The sequence below is a fragment of the Myotis davidii genome, unplaced genomic scaffold, assembly GCF_000327345.1.
Source record: "Myotis davidii unplaced genomic scaffold, ASM32734v1 scaffold221, whole genome shotgun sequence".
Taxonomy (NCBI): domain Eukaryota; kingdom Metazoa; phylum Chordata; class Mammalia; order Chiroptera; family Vespertilionidae; genus Myotis; species Myotis davidii.
In genome coordinates this window covers 5525109-5536969 of record NW_006293349.1, presented here as the reverse complement: position 1 = coordinate 5536969, position 11861 = coordinate 5525109, and positions in this window count along the sequence as shown.

Sequence of the window (11861 nt, the reverse complement as noted above, 5' to 3'; positions counted from 1 at the left end):
CCATTCTTGTCCTCCCTGTGGTGTCCCTTCATACAGTCAAGGACATACCACATCTCCTATCTGTCTTTGCTTTAGTACTAGAGGCCCGGTGCACAAAATCCATGCACTCATGGTGGGTGGGGTCCCTTAGCCCAGCCTGTTCCCTCTCGCCCTCAGTCGGACATCCTTAGCGCTGCAGTGGAGGTGGGAGAGGCTCCCGCCACGTCTGCTTCACTCGCCAGCTGTGAGCCCAGCTTCTGGCTGAACAGCGCTTCCCACTGTGGGAGCACGCTAACCACCAGGGGGCAGCTCCTGCGTTGAGCATCTTCCCCCTGGTGGTCAATGTGCGTCATAGCAACCGGTTGTTTCGCTGTTCGATCGATTTGCATACTAGCTTTTATTATGTAGGATTGTCTCCTTATGTCCCCTGCCATTGGCCAAGCCACAGCCGAAAGCAAGCCTCATCTCACACACTTTACGTCTGTGATGCTAACTAACCGAAACCGTCCGGAGAGGCACTGCTTCTGAAACACAGCTTGGGAGTTACGGAAAGGGAACGAGTGATTCCTTGCCTTCAGTGTCCTATACGAAAAGCACTGGAGGAACAGCATGAAATGAACCGCAATCCCGACACAAATGAAGGTGCTACTGTCCCAGACATGGAGAGTGGGGGTCTGATGTGACCAGCTAGCAAGGAAGACAAGGGGACTTCCTTTCACATGGCACAGGACCAAGGCGGAACCAGGAAAGCAGCGCAGAGAAAGAGACAGAAAATCCAGCCTTAAGCATGGTCACACTTCCGTATGGCTTTAAACACCTCTCTCTCTATGGGATGTATGTGTGCGTGTGTGTGTGTGTGTGTGTGTGTGAAGGAGATGGGTGGTATTAACTGTTTATTGAAGTAACATTGGATAATAAGGTTACATATATGTTAGGTGTGTACAATATTATAATTTGACATCTCTACACACTATGGCTTTTTCACCACCAAAGCTTTCATTTCAGTCATCACCTCCCTTCCCCCACCTGCTTCCCCTCTGCCACCCACTAATCTGTTGCCTGTATCTAGGAGTTGTTTTGGTTTTTCTGCATTCCTTTGTTCTCTTGCTTCTTTTAAGAGTTAACAGGTACAAAAATAATGTTGAAACTATGTTTTCCCCACCAGAGCAGTGAGGGCTGGAGACTAGAATCAGAAATGGGTCTTCAGTGAACAGACACCTGGCCTTCCTCCTAGGCATCCCAGTCAGGGCGTCCAGAGATGAATCTAAGGAAGGCCTCTTTGTAAACATGCTGCTGGTGACTCTCATGGGCACCCATTGCTAAGTGTCAGTATGTAGAATTTGGCCTGTTTTCCAGGAAGCATGGCCTCTAAGATTTTTATGAACCACCTGACTACTGCAGAGTCACCCTTACTAACTATCACTGAGCTGGGGGCTTGGAGAATTTCCGCATCCTTGGGCCATAGCACTTGGTGAAATACAGGCTTTCCATGGTCTGCAGAGTCCAGGAAATACCAGGGCAGGACTAAGGTAGCTGACTCTGCAGGAATTCTCCGTTCACAGTAAAATGCTCTTATTAAGAACTAGAGGCCCGGTGCACAAAATTGTGCATGGGCAGGGTCCCTAGGCCTGGCTGGCTATCAGGGCCGGCAGGGGCCTTCTGGCTGCTGGCCAGGGCCTCCCTTCCCTGGCTATCAGCTGCCAGCCAGGGCCTTCCTTCATCCCACACCTCCCCCTGGTGGTCACTGCACGTCATAGCGAGTGATTGAACTCCCGATTGAACTCCTGAGGGGACACTTTGCATATTAGCCTTTTATATATAGAGATAATCAAGGTGCATGGTTTTAAAAAAATCAGACAATGGAAGTCTTTTTTCTAACCTCCAACCCATCCTCTCAATTCCTATAGGTAGCGAAAAAGTTCACCGTTTCTGGAGAAAATTAACAGAATTTTTTTAAAGTATGCAATTGGATGCCTATGCTGCCTTTTGCTTAAAAAGAAAACCTTGTTCTTTACCATGATTTTTTCTAATCAAGTAAGGTATCTTTGGTGATCTCCCAAAATTACCACAATATAGACCTCATTCAGTACTCAACAGTTGTTTTTATCATCTCTTTACGATTTTTTTACAAGGACATAGCTTTTCCTCTATTGAATTATCATCACCATTGACAGTCCTGTGTTAAGCAGCACAGTGTTACCCCAAATTCCCATCTAAGCACTCATTCACCCATTTGCTTATACAACAGGAAAGTCCCATGGGATCAACACAGCCTACAAGGGGCATCAATTCCGTTAAATGTGCTTCCCCCTCCATGAGTCATGCATGTGTAATGGGAAATGCGTACATTCTGGCCAATTGCCAAGAGGAAAAAATAACACATATTACCCACTCTAATTGAAAATATGTTAATTTTGGAAACTCATAAAATCTGCAGCTTGGTTGAAAAGATTCTTGATTCATTAGGGATTTAAAATTTACAATTTAATTAGACTTAGGATGTACTTCTGAGAGACTGAATTTTGGAGTGCAGGAAAGCAAATATGAAGATGTCATTTCTTTATTACAGGAATAGCCTCATATGCAGATTTTTGGGTAGCCACCTGTATATTCTGTGGATTTAATAAAATTGATGGAGAATATGAGAACCTCAAAGTTTGAACTAGATTATTTTTGTCTTCTTCCCACCAATGACTGTTCTTTTTTAAAAAAATCTTTATTGTTCATATGAGAACCTCAAAGTTTGAACTAGATTATTTTTCTTCTTCTCACCAATGACTGTTCTTTTTTAAAAAAAAAAAAATCTTTATTATTGAGAGTATTACAGATGTCCACCCTTGACCCCCTCCACCAGGTTCCCACCCCATCCAGGGCCTTCACCACCCTATTGTCTGTGTCCATAGGTAATGCATATATGCCTGTAAGACCATTGGTTAATCTCTTCCCACCCCCCTTCCCTCTGAAATTCAAATGAATGTGTGTTTTTTAATGTCCCTGACCATGGGATTGAATAGCAAAAACCCAATACCGAGTGTACCCAGAGGACAACCTCTGATGCAGAGATGATGGTGGTCAACCTGCAGTGCCATTAACCACCCCATTGTTAACCGTGTTTAAAACCGAGGATGTGGTAGCAATAGCCGTCATTTCTCATAATAGATAAGCAAGGATAAATGCGTTTTCTTATGTTATTGGAAGTGTGCTTGTTTTAATTACTGCAGCTTACGTTGTAAACTGAGAATCTGATCAGATCATTTCAGATTCTGAGCAAATAGAGAAGTTAGCATTTTCTTAGGAAATCATTTCACATCAAAGTAGTGGTCAGTATAGGGGGCACTCAGTTCCTGGTACTTGACATACATGTGCAGAACTGATTTTAAATATGTGGTTTTTTAACTGGATTTCCTAAGTACAGAAATATTCTGAAAGAAATGGACTTCCCAAGCAGATCTGCATTGGCGACATTGGTTGTGAATTGCTTATGCTATGTGGATGCAGAGGTAGGAGTAGCTCGATGAATGAACGGAGGCCTGGAATGATTAATGCCAAAAGTTCAGCTAAGGAGTGGCGAAACCAAAAGGTTGGGTTTGAGGCCGAGTTCGTTGTCTCCTGAAATGGAAGAAGGAAGTCGGTTGGCGGAACCGAGGTTTGTGGAGAGAAGCCGGTCCTGGTGCAGGTGCAGCTGGGGCTCCAGGAGCCGCCCGTGTCCAGAGCCTCCTTTCTGTGTGAAAGCCTGTGAGGCCATGTGCAGGGTCCCGCGTGGCCATAGCCAGGCGGGTGCAGGGGAGCGTGTCTCCTGCCATCCGTCCAAGAATCTAGGGTGCTGGGCAGAGGGGCGGGGCAGGCGGGGAGGACGGGGGAAGCATGCACTTTCTAATTTAGGGTCCGGTACAGCCTTGCTAGCTTTTGATTGGTCTTTTCAAGGAATTTTGTCTTAGTAACATCCTTGGGATTGGTTTATATGCCTCGTGTCTTGTGATTGGTTGTCTGCAAGCTGCCTGTCCCAGCGACATCCATGCATTTTAAAGTTCATGCCTCTCGTGCCTGCCCACTCTTCCTCCCCCACCCAGTTGGGGGGACTCAGTAACGGCCTGACTGGGCCCCTTGGTTCAATTTGCTCCCCGGCCCCATCCCGGTTCTTGACTACCTAGCTCCCCACTGTCTCCTCAGGGGGAATAAGGTAGGGAGACAAAACTCTTTCACGTTTTACTTTCGTAATTCTTGTCTATTTCATTTGATTTGTTTTAGTTTGTTTTCTGACTTTGCTTTTTTATAGGGAGCATGTGCTCTTTGTTACCTGGCACATTTAAAGTTGTAAGTAAAAATAAACAGACATAAGCCCCAACAATCCTTAAATGTTATTATCTGATCCTTAGGGACACACAGTAGTGGCTGCGGGACCTAATTGTTATTGGCGATACCTTAGGCCCCTGGGTGATCTTTCTATGGAAGTGAATGAGACGTTAGTGACTTTTCTGGTGAAGGCTGTTACAACGGTTTTTGTAAGAATGGAGATGTTCTATTAACCATTCTGCCACTAGCTATGTGTGTCAGTCGGTATTTGGAATGTGGCTAGTGAGACTGAGAAACAGAATTTTAGGCATTCATTCCGGTGTCAGTGGACACATGGCTAATCACCACCCTACGTGACAGCAGCTCCAGGTCGCCGTGAAAGTCCCTGTTCCACGGAAAGCTCAGCAGGCGAAGGAGGCTCGGGCACCTCCTGAAACATGCGTGGGTCTTCACAGAAGTTCCTGGAGACAAGGGCCGAACCTTTTGTGACTTCAGCTTCTGGCCCGAGAAGCAGGGATGTGCTTCACTGGCCACGTCCTGGTCCCTTAGTGTGACAGCTCAGCCGTTGGCGGTGGGACAACATCATGTTGGCTTAGTTGCTTGATCTTACTAAGGGAGTGGGTGCTTATTCCACTGGGGGAAAAATAGGGCCACATCATCTAAGATAAAGCTGTTCACATGCTTGTTATGTACATAGTACACTAAGTCTTCTTAAATTTAGTTCATAAACAAACTTTTCTCATCTCTCGAGTTTAGGTAATCACAAGTAGAATATTAAGGAATTATTCTACATCAACCTATAGGCTAACCTATGAATCCATCATTAGAAACAAAATGTGGTAACGCTATAACTGTGCCAGGAGTATGATGAGTCTATAGATTCTGCCCTCAAAAGGCAAGACATTTGGTTAAGGAACAGCATTTATATTAAGAGCAAAAAGTTTCTTCTCTTGAGTTTGAATCACTTAAATAAATATATATAATATATCCAATTGATGTAAGAGAGGTCATAAATTAAGGAATAAACTAAAAAAACAACAACATTTATGATCAATATCTATAGTCACTTAGACAATAAGCCTTAGGGGGCTATGGGCAAACATCTTTTAGGGATTTATATACTTACAAATAAAATATATCTCAATTTTTCATCACAGTTAAATTGTATGCTTGCCATGTGATATAAATTAAGCTATAAAATATATTGTAAGTATCATAATTTAAAAAATCATAGATGTAGATTCTAGTTTTTACATGATGTATAAATATAGATATAGACATAGATATATAGAGATAGATGGCACATAGTTATATTTCTGTTTAAATTCACTTTTGAAATCCCAAAGCATTAAATGAAATTCATAAATTAAAAAATATCACACAAAGATTTTCTTTTAATTCATAACAGACAACATTAAAATGAGGACTCTATGTTCCATTTCCAATATTATTGGCATAGTTACTTTTTGTTGATTATTTATTGCAGCTGCAGATATAACCCTTGCAGTTTAGGTCCTGCAAAATTAAAAATGGATGGAAACTTTTAAATGTCTTCATACATCCTTTCCAAGACTCGTGATGATATAGTTTACACTAAAATTCCATGGTAAAAAAATGTTCTGAAAAAAACCTCCATCAATTGAACGGAAAAAAAAGGAAATTAACCTAAGAACATCCTGTATTGATTTTATGCATTTAAACTATTATGTGACAGCATAGGCCTCTCTCTGAGGAACAATATCCTGTTTACCAAGATTGTGTCATCTCACCTATAAATAACCCTAGCTTACACAAATATGCACTTCATGTTCCACTCAGAATTGTCACTGCAGGGTGTTAAACTGTTATTACAGTAATGCTGTAATGAAAGTGTTCCAATAATGAATTAAACAGTTTACTGTTCTCCATAGTGTGTTAACAGTTCAGTGTGGGACGTAGTCTTTAGGAATTCTGAAAATGTGCACCCGTTCACAGCTCTACGCTAACCTCCTTGACACATGCTGTTTGGAGTGAACGCAATGTTTATACATGAGTTGAAGAGCTTAATGGCAACAGCAGGGTGGTTTTACCTTTAAGATGAAACATTAAAGAAAGAGGGATTATTTCACTGATAAGTATTTCTATGCAGCTATATTCCCAACTGTGCAAATAGTAAAGCTAAAAAAACAAGCAACAGAGTCAAGAATATATTGAGTTGTTCAGATATTTGCTATTAAAGTACATCTTTAGGCCACCAGGAATATCTAAGCAAATAAGAAACAAAGACAGGTGCCAAGGAAAAAGGAAAGCGAAAAAACACGGTAAAGAGTGCATTATGGAAACTCACAGATGAAACTGTGGGGCGCTGGGCTGACCATCATGTGTAACGTAAGTATGTGAAGCCACAGGGTGGATTTGAGAATGTGGAAAGAGAAAGAACAGGAGATAAAGGTAAGGTCTACACAGGAATGATCTCCTAGTTTAAAGGGCTGTATTCATTTCTTTATTATTTGTCAGTCATGGAAGTATTAAACAAAAAGAGGAGTCTGAGAGGCAAAGTGATCACAAAACTCCAGGGAGGAAACATGTAATGAGATCTTAAAGACAGGATGGCGACGGAAATGAAGACCAGTCAGGCTTTGCAGGCGATTTGAGAGCTGTAATTAAAAAATGAGCCCTGGCTGGTTTGGCTCAGTGGTTAGAGCATTGGCCCAGGTTTGATTCTAGTCAAGGACACATGGTTGTGGGCTTGATCCCCAATAGGGGGGTGCAGGAGGCAGCTGATCAATGATTCTCTCTCATCAATCATGGATGTTTCTATCTCTCCCTCTTGCTTCCTCTCTGAAATCAATAAAATATATTAAAACAAACTAACAAATAAGGAAATAGATGGTGACATCTAAGGACTGGAGAAGATAAAGATATGTCCAATAACTTTCAAGTTTCTAACTAGGAGTATTGGCTTACGTAGTTTGCTTTTGAAATGTTTCACGAGTACAGCATAGCATAAATATGTACTTTCAATTAGCAAGAGTTACTCAAAGAAATGATTTATAAAAGAAGAGTGAATGCGAATCATCACTTAATAAAAAATGCTATTGGTTTGCCCCTAATGGTCACAGAACTGATCAAAGGGGTGTAGACAGTGATGTGCTTCTACTCCGGCCCTTAGAAATGAAGCGTTTTCACCACACATGATCCAGCCTGAAGAGACCACATTAAAAACAACCAGTAAAATGTGCCTACTCGCTGGTTGTTTTTCCGCTTTTAATGATCTTTAACAGAGAAACAAACGAAATTACTTTCTTATTTTGCTAAAGCCCTAAAGAGAAGATGTTTGAGTATACATTGAAAGTTTGTTTCACTTAAACTTCAATTCACAAGGACTGTTTCTGTCCTTAACTGAAATTCAAGAATTAATATTATGCCTATGTTTCTAGCATACACGTTCATGATGTTGCAATATTATCAATATTGTTTGCTTACTAAACTCTATAATAAGGACCTCTTTTGATTTCAAGTGTTTGGTTCAGTTACACTTTAACTGAAGGGTTTATACTTATAACTCTTAGAAACTTCAGAAAAACATTGGAGACAAGGGAGTCATGAGAAAAAAACAACAACGAGGAACTAAAAGAAGTTTACTTGATTTACAGAGGAATGAGGTCATGGTATTTTGAGATTGTCAGGTTGTTTTAGTAGCAGAATACTTAGAGCTCTAGATATCAAAAGAGCCCTAATCCTATTAAACTTTAAATCTTCTAATGATGATACTAAGCTCTAGTTATTTTGAGCTTTATTTGAGTTCTTTCAAGTAAAAACAGTCTTGCTTGAGTTTCTTGAAAGGAATAGAACTAGCACAAAGTATGGTACCTCACAATGATGCAGGTAGATCATTTCTGAATCCCGATTTCTCTTATACATTTAAGCAAGACAGAGTAGTTCAGAAAGCTTTGCTAATAGACAGGTTGTGCAGGAAATATGGAGAATATGAAGTGAATCAAAAGGTTCTCCTGAATTAGTGCTTTTCTTTAGCTACAACAAGATTACTTTGTGGTAAATATATGATTATTTTTGTCCAGGTGGTTTTGTCATCACTTGTACTTCTTAGAGCATTTTGGAAATTTCCCTTGGATTCTGTGAAGTATTGCTACAACACTTGTAACAGGTGTGACCATATCATTTTTATTTATTATGGTGGACTCTCCCCATTACAACTAGTTCCCACTAGTGAAATAAGAAGAATGAGATGGTAATAACAACCACAAAAACATTTACTTTGTGTAACTTCAATGAACAGAAATTCATCTTGTCAGGAGAAGAAATATATTTTTGTCCAGTTACCAAGCAATAGATTTCTACGATGAAGGTGGCGGCCATGTCTAACTAAGTTCTAGGGAACTGCCAGTAGTGATCGTTCGAGAGAAAGAACTGTTAACTAAAGTGATAATTACTTTTAAAATGTGTAGACAATTATGTTCCTTTAATAGTAGTTTAATGATTAAACACTTTACAATGTAAAGGATATTAGTAGCGTGCATCCATAGAAAATCATGCTAAATAAAAACAGCAACAATGAGAAGTAAAATGGTCAATATAGCTTGGGGAGAAATTCAAGATTTGAAAAATAAAGCTTTTTTTAAGAGATCTTAAACTATGACGACTTAGATGCATAAAGTTACTTATGATCTGACTAAATAAAATTTTAAGATGCTGATGATATTTTAAGAGCAATGTATATAAATTGGGGTCTCACTTTTATTTTCTTTTTTAAAATATGTTTTTATTGATTTTTTGGAGAGAGAGGAAGGATCAGGGATAGAGAGAGAGAAGCGTCGATGAAAGAGGAACATCGTCCATCGGCTGCCTCCTGCACACCCACCACAGGGGACTGAGCTCCGCAACCCACACATGGGCCCCACTGGGAATCGAACCAGCGGCCTCTTAGTTCCTGAGTTGATGCCCAACCACTGAGCTACAGCAGTGGGGCTCACTTTATTTTATAAATATTTGCAATGCACTGAGAAATTATCAGTTAGAGCATTGGCTACATTCGTTAGCATGATGCACTTAACAAAATGATGTTTTTCCTGGGAAACACCAGAAATTGCTCGGAAAAAATTAAAACCAAGTATGAGAGATTTAAAAGGAACAGCCGATGTAGTAAAAAATATTAGGAACAAGAGGTAGATAGAGACATTGCACAAGGATTTGTAAACATTGAGTTTTACCCAAAGACGGGAGTAGCGTCAGGACTGCAGATGGCCAAGTGCTCCCAGCACAGGAAGGCGCCCCAAACCGCTGGGAAGTGTAACTCCAGAAGCTCCGGGAGGTGCCCAGGGAGCGCACAGGCGGTGCCCCTGTGAGGCCTCATCTGCTCGGCCACGAAACCACCTTCACCTTGGCTGGCTCAAGCTGGGAAAGGCACAGGGCAGGATGTGACAGATGATCTCTAAGAGAGATGACCACTGTCCACTCAGCGTCCCTCCTAATACCTATCAGCGGGCAAATGGGAAATGGGGGAGGAGGGTGGGTGAATGGCCAGGACCAGGGCGAATCAATCCCCATGCACGTCCCCTAACCAGCCAGACCGGAGCAGGAGCCTGAATCGCCCTTCTCACATGGAAATGTTAGGCGGCCACTTTAGAAGCTGCTACAAAGAAAGGCAACCTGGTTGGGCGGAGAAGGGACAGTGGAGAAGCAGAGAGAGAGAGAATAATTGTTTTTACCCAATGAGATAAAATTGTTTTCATCCAATCAGATTTTCTACTTGCTTTCTACTGATTATGGAGGTATTTAGGCCATTAAGTGCAAATTGGAAGAGTTTATGATTATTTATAAAGATAACTTGATTGTAATAGTGCAGGTAATCACATTTCCAGGCACCAACTACACTGAACGCACATCTAATAGCTATTCGATATGCACGAGACTTAAATGCCTTGCAGTATTATGAATGCCATTAGTAGCCAAAGTCCAAGCCCTAAAATAAATAAATAGAATTGCTTAAAGGAGTTTTGAAAAGATTCAGATTTATCATTTTTTGTTTTCAGCTGATGAAGCAAAAATTCTTTTATGGCATTTCCCATGCCCCCATGTCCCCCAGGACTGCATTTTTGCTGTCCCTCACTGAGTATGGGGGGCAGGGGTGGGGGAGGTGTTAACGTTTTTCCAATTCCCCCCAGCCAGAGACCACCAGTGACCGCACTCAGCAAGCTGGATTTAATACTCCTGTTGCAACAAAGGAGAAGGCATACCTGGAGGATTTGAGAGACATCTCCTCAGGAGGGTGTTAGAGAGGACTTGTAAGATTCCGGCTTCTGTCAGGTGATTTCGGGTTTAAAGAAGGTGAACTTCACTTTGGAGGCCTGGGCAATTCCGTGACTGGATATCTTAATGGGTCTTGTCTAAAGTGACGGCCAGCCCTAGGCTAAAGCTGTGATTGAGAAAAAGCAGCCACCTGATTAGTAGGGCGTTTGGTCATCTTTGTGGCTTAGACAATGATCGTATGTGGACATGGCTCTGTCCTGGTCTCGGTTTTGCTTTCATTTGTCCGGATGGGCCCTGTGTAACGCTGATGTTCTGTGAGCCGTGTATGTCCATCCGAGCGTGTGGCCTGGCCAGCGGGTTACAGCTCTAAGGCCAAGTGACCTTGCCCGGCCCGAGCCTGGATAGCAGGGGTTGCGCTTTTCTTTCTCATTGTTTTGTCATAGACCCAGTTCATGCCAATGAGTAGCTATATTTCCCGAATATTGTCCAATAAAATGATCTCCTACTCTCTGTTGTTGACATTTAGATTTTTGTTACCTCCGCTTGCTTGCAATGCTAATGAACATTTTGCATATTAAATAACTGTAATGTGTATTTAAAAATGGAAAATGGAGGAAATTATATTTCCCCTCATAAACATGATCCTCATTCAGTGTTTCTTTATTGTCTTAGATTTTGGAACTAGAGACCTAGGAGAAATCTTCCACTTCCTGTCACTTCCTCTTGCATGCACATGCAAATGGTTACCAAATCTTGCAGATTCTCACCAAGGAAAGCGAATGTTCCCTTTAATCTTGCAGATTCTCACCAAGGAAAGCCTCTTGAATGTTCCCTACTCTCTCCACTTTAATTCTTGCCTAGTTCATGCCTTTGGTTTTGAACCGCTTCCAATGTTTCTCTAGCCCTATCAATTTCATTGTAGGCAACTTGCCTCTTACTTGAAGCCCTTTGGCACGACTACCCCTTCCCTTCTACTTAAAAGTCACCAATCGCTATTTGCCGAAGAGAGATTTTCTTTTGCTACTCTTCCTCCCTCCCTTCCTGGGCCAGCTTGTAAGTATTAGAGTCCCATGGGATTTCGTTCCCAGCGTGTGTGTAGGGTTCGGTTTGCTCCTCACTCCGCACCTGCTCCCTGTCCTTGGCAGCACCCTTGCCCGTGGGGCTGGGCTGACCTCTGCAGGTGGCATCGCTCAGGCTCCTTGGCAGTGCCCACCCCCCCCATCTTCACCTGAAGCAGGGCCAGTCGGGTCCTTCCGTGCCCGTGGTCCTAGACCACCTGCCCCCCTGTAACCCTCGCCTTTCGTGACCAGCAGTGGTTAGAGCTTCCCACTGTTGGGGAG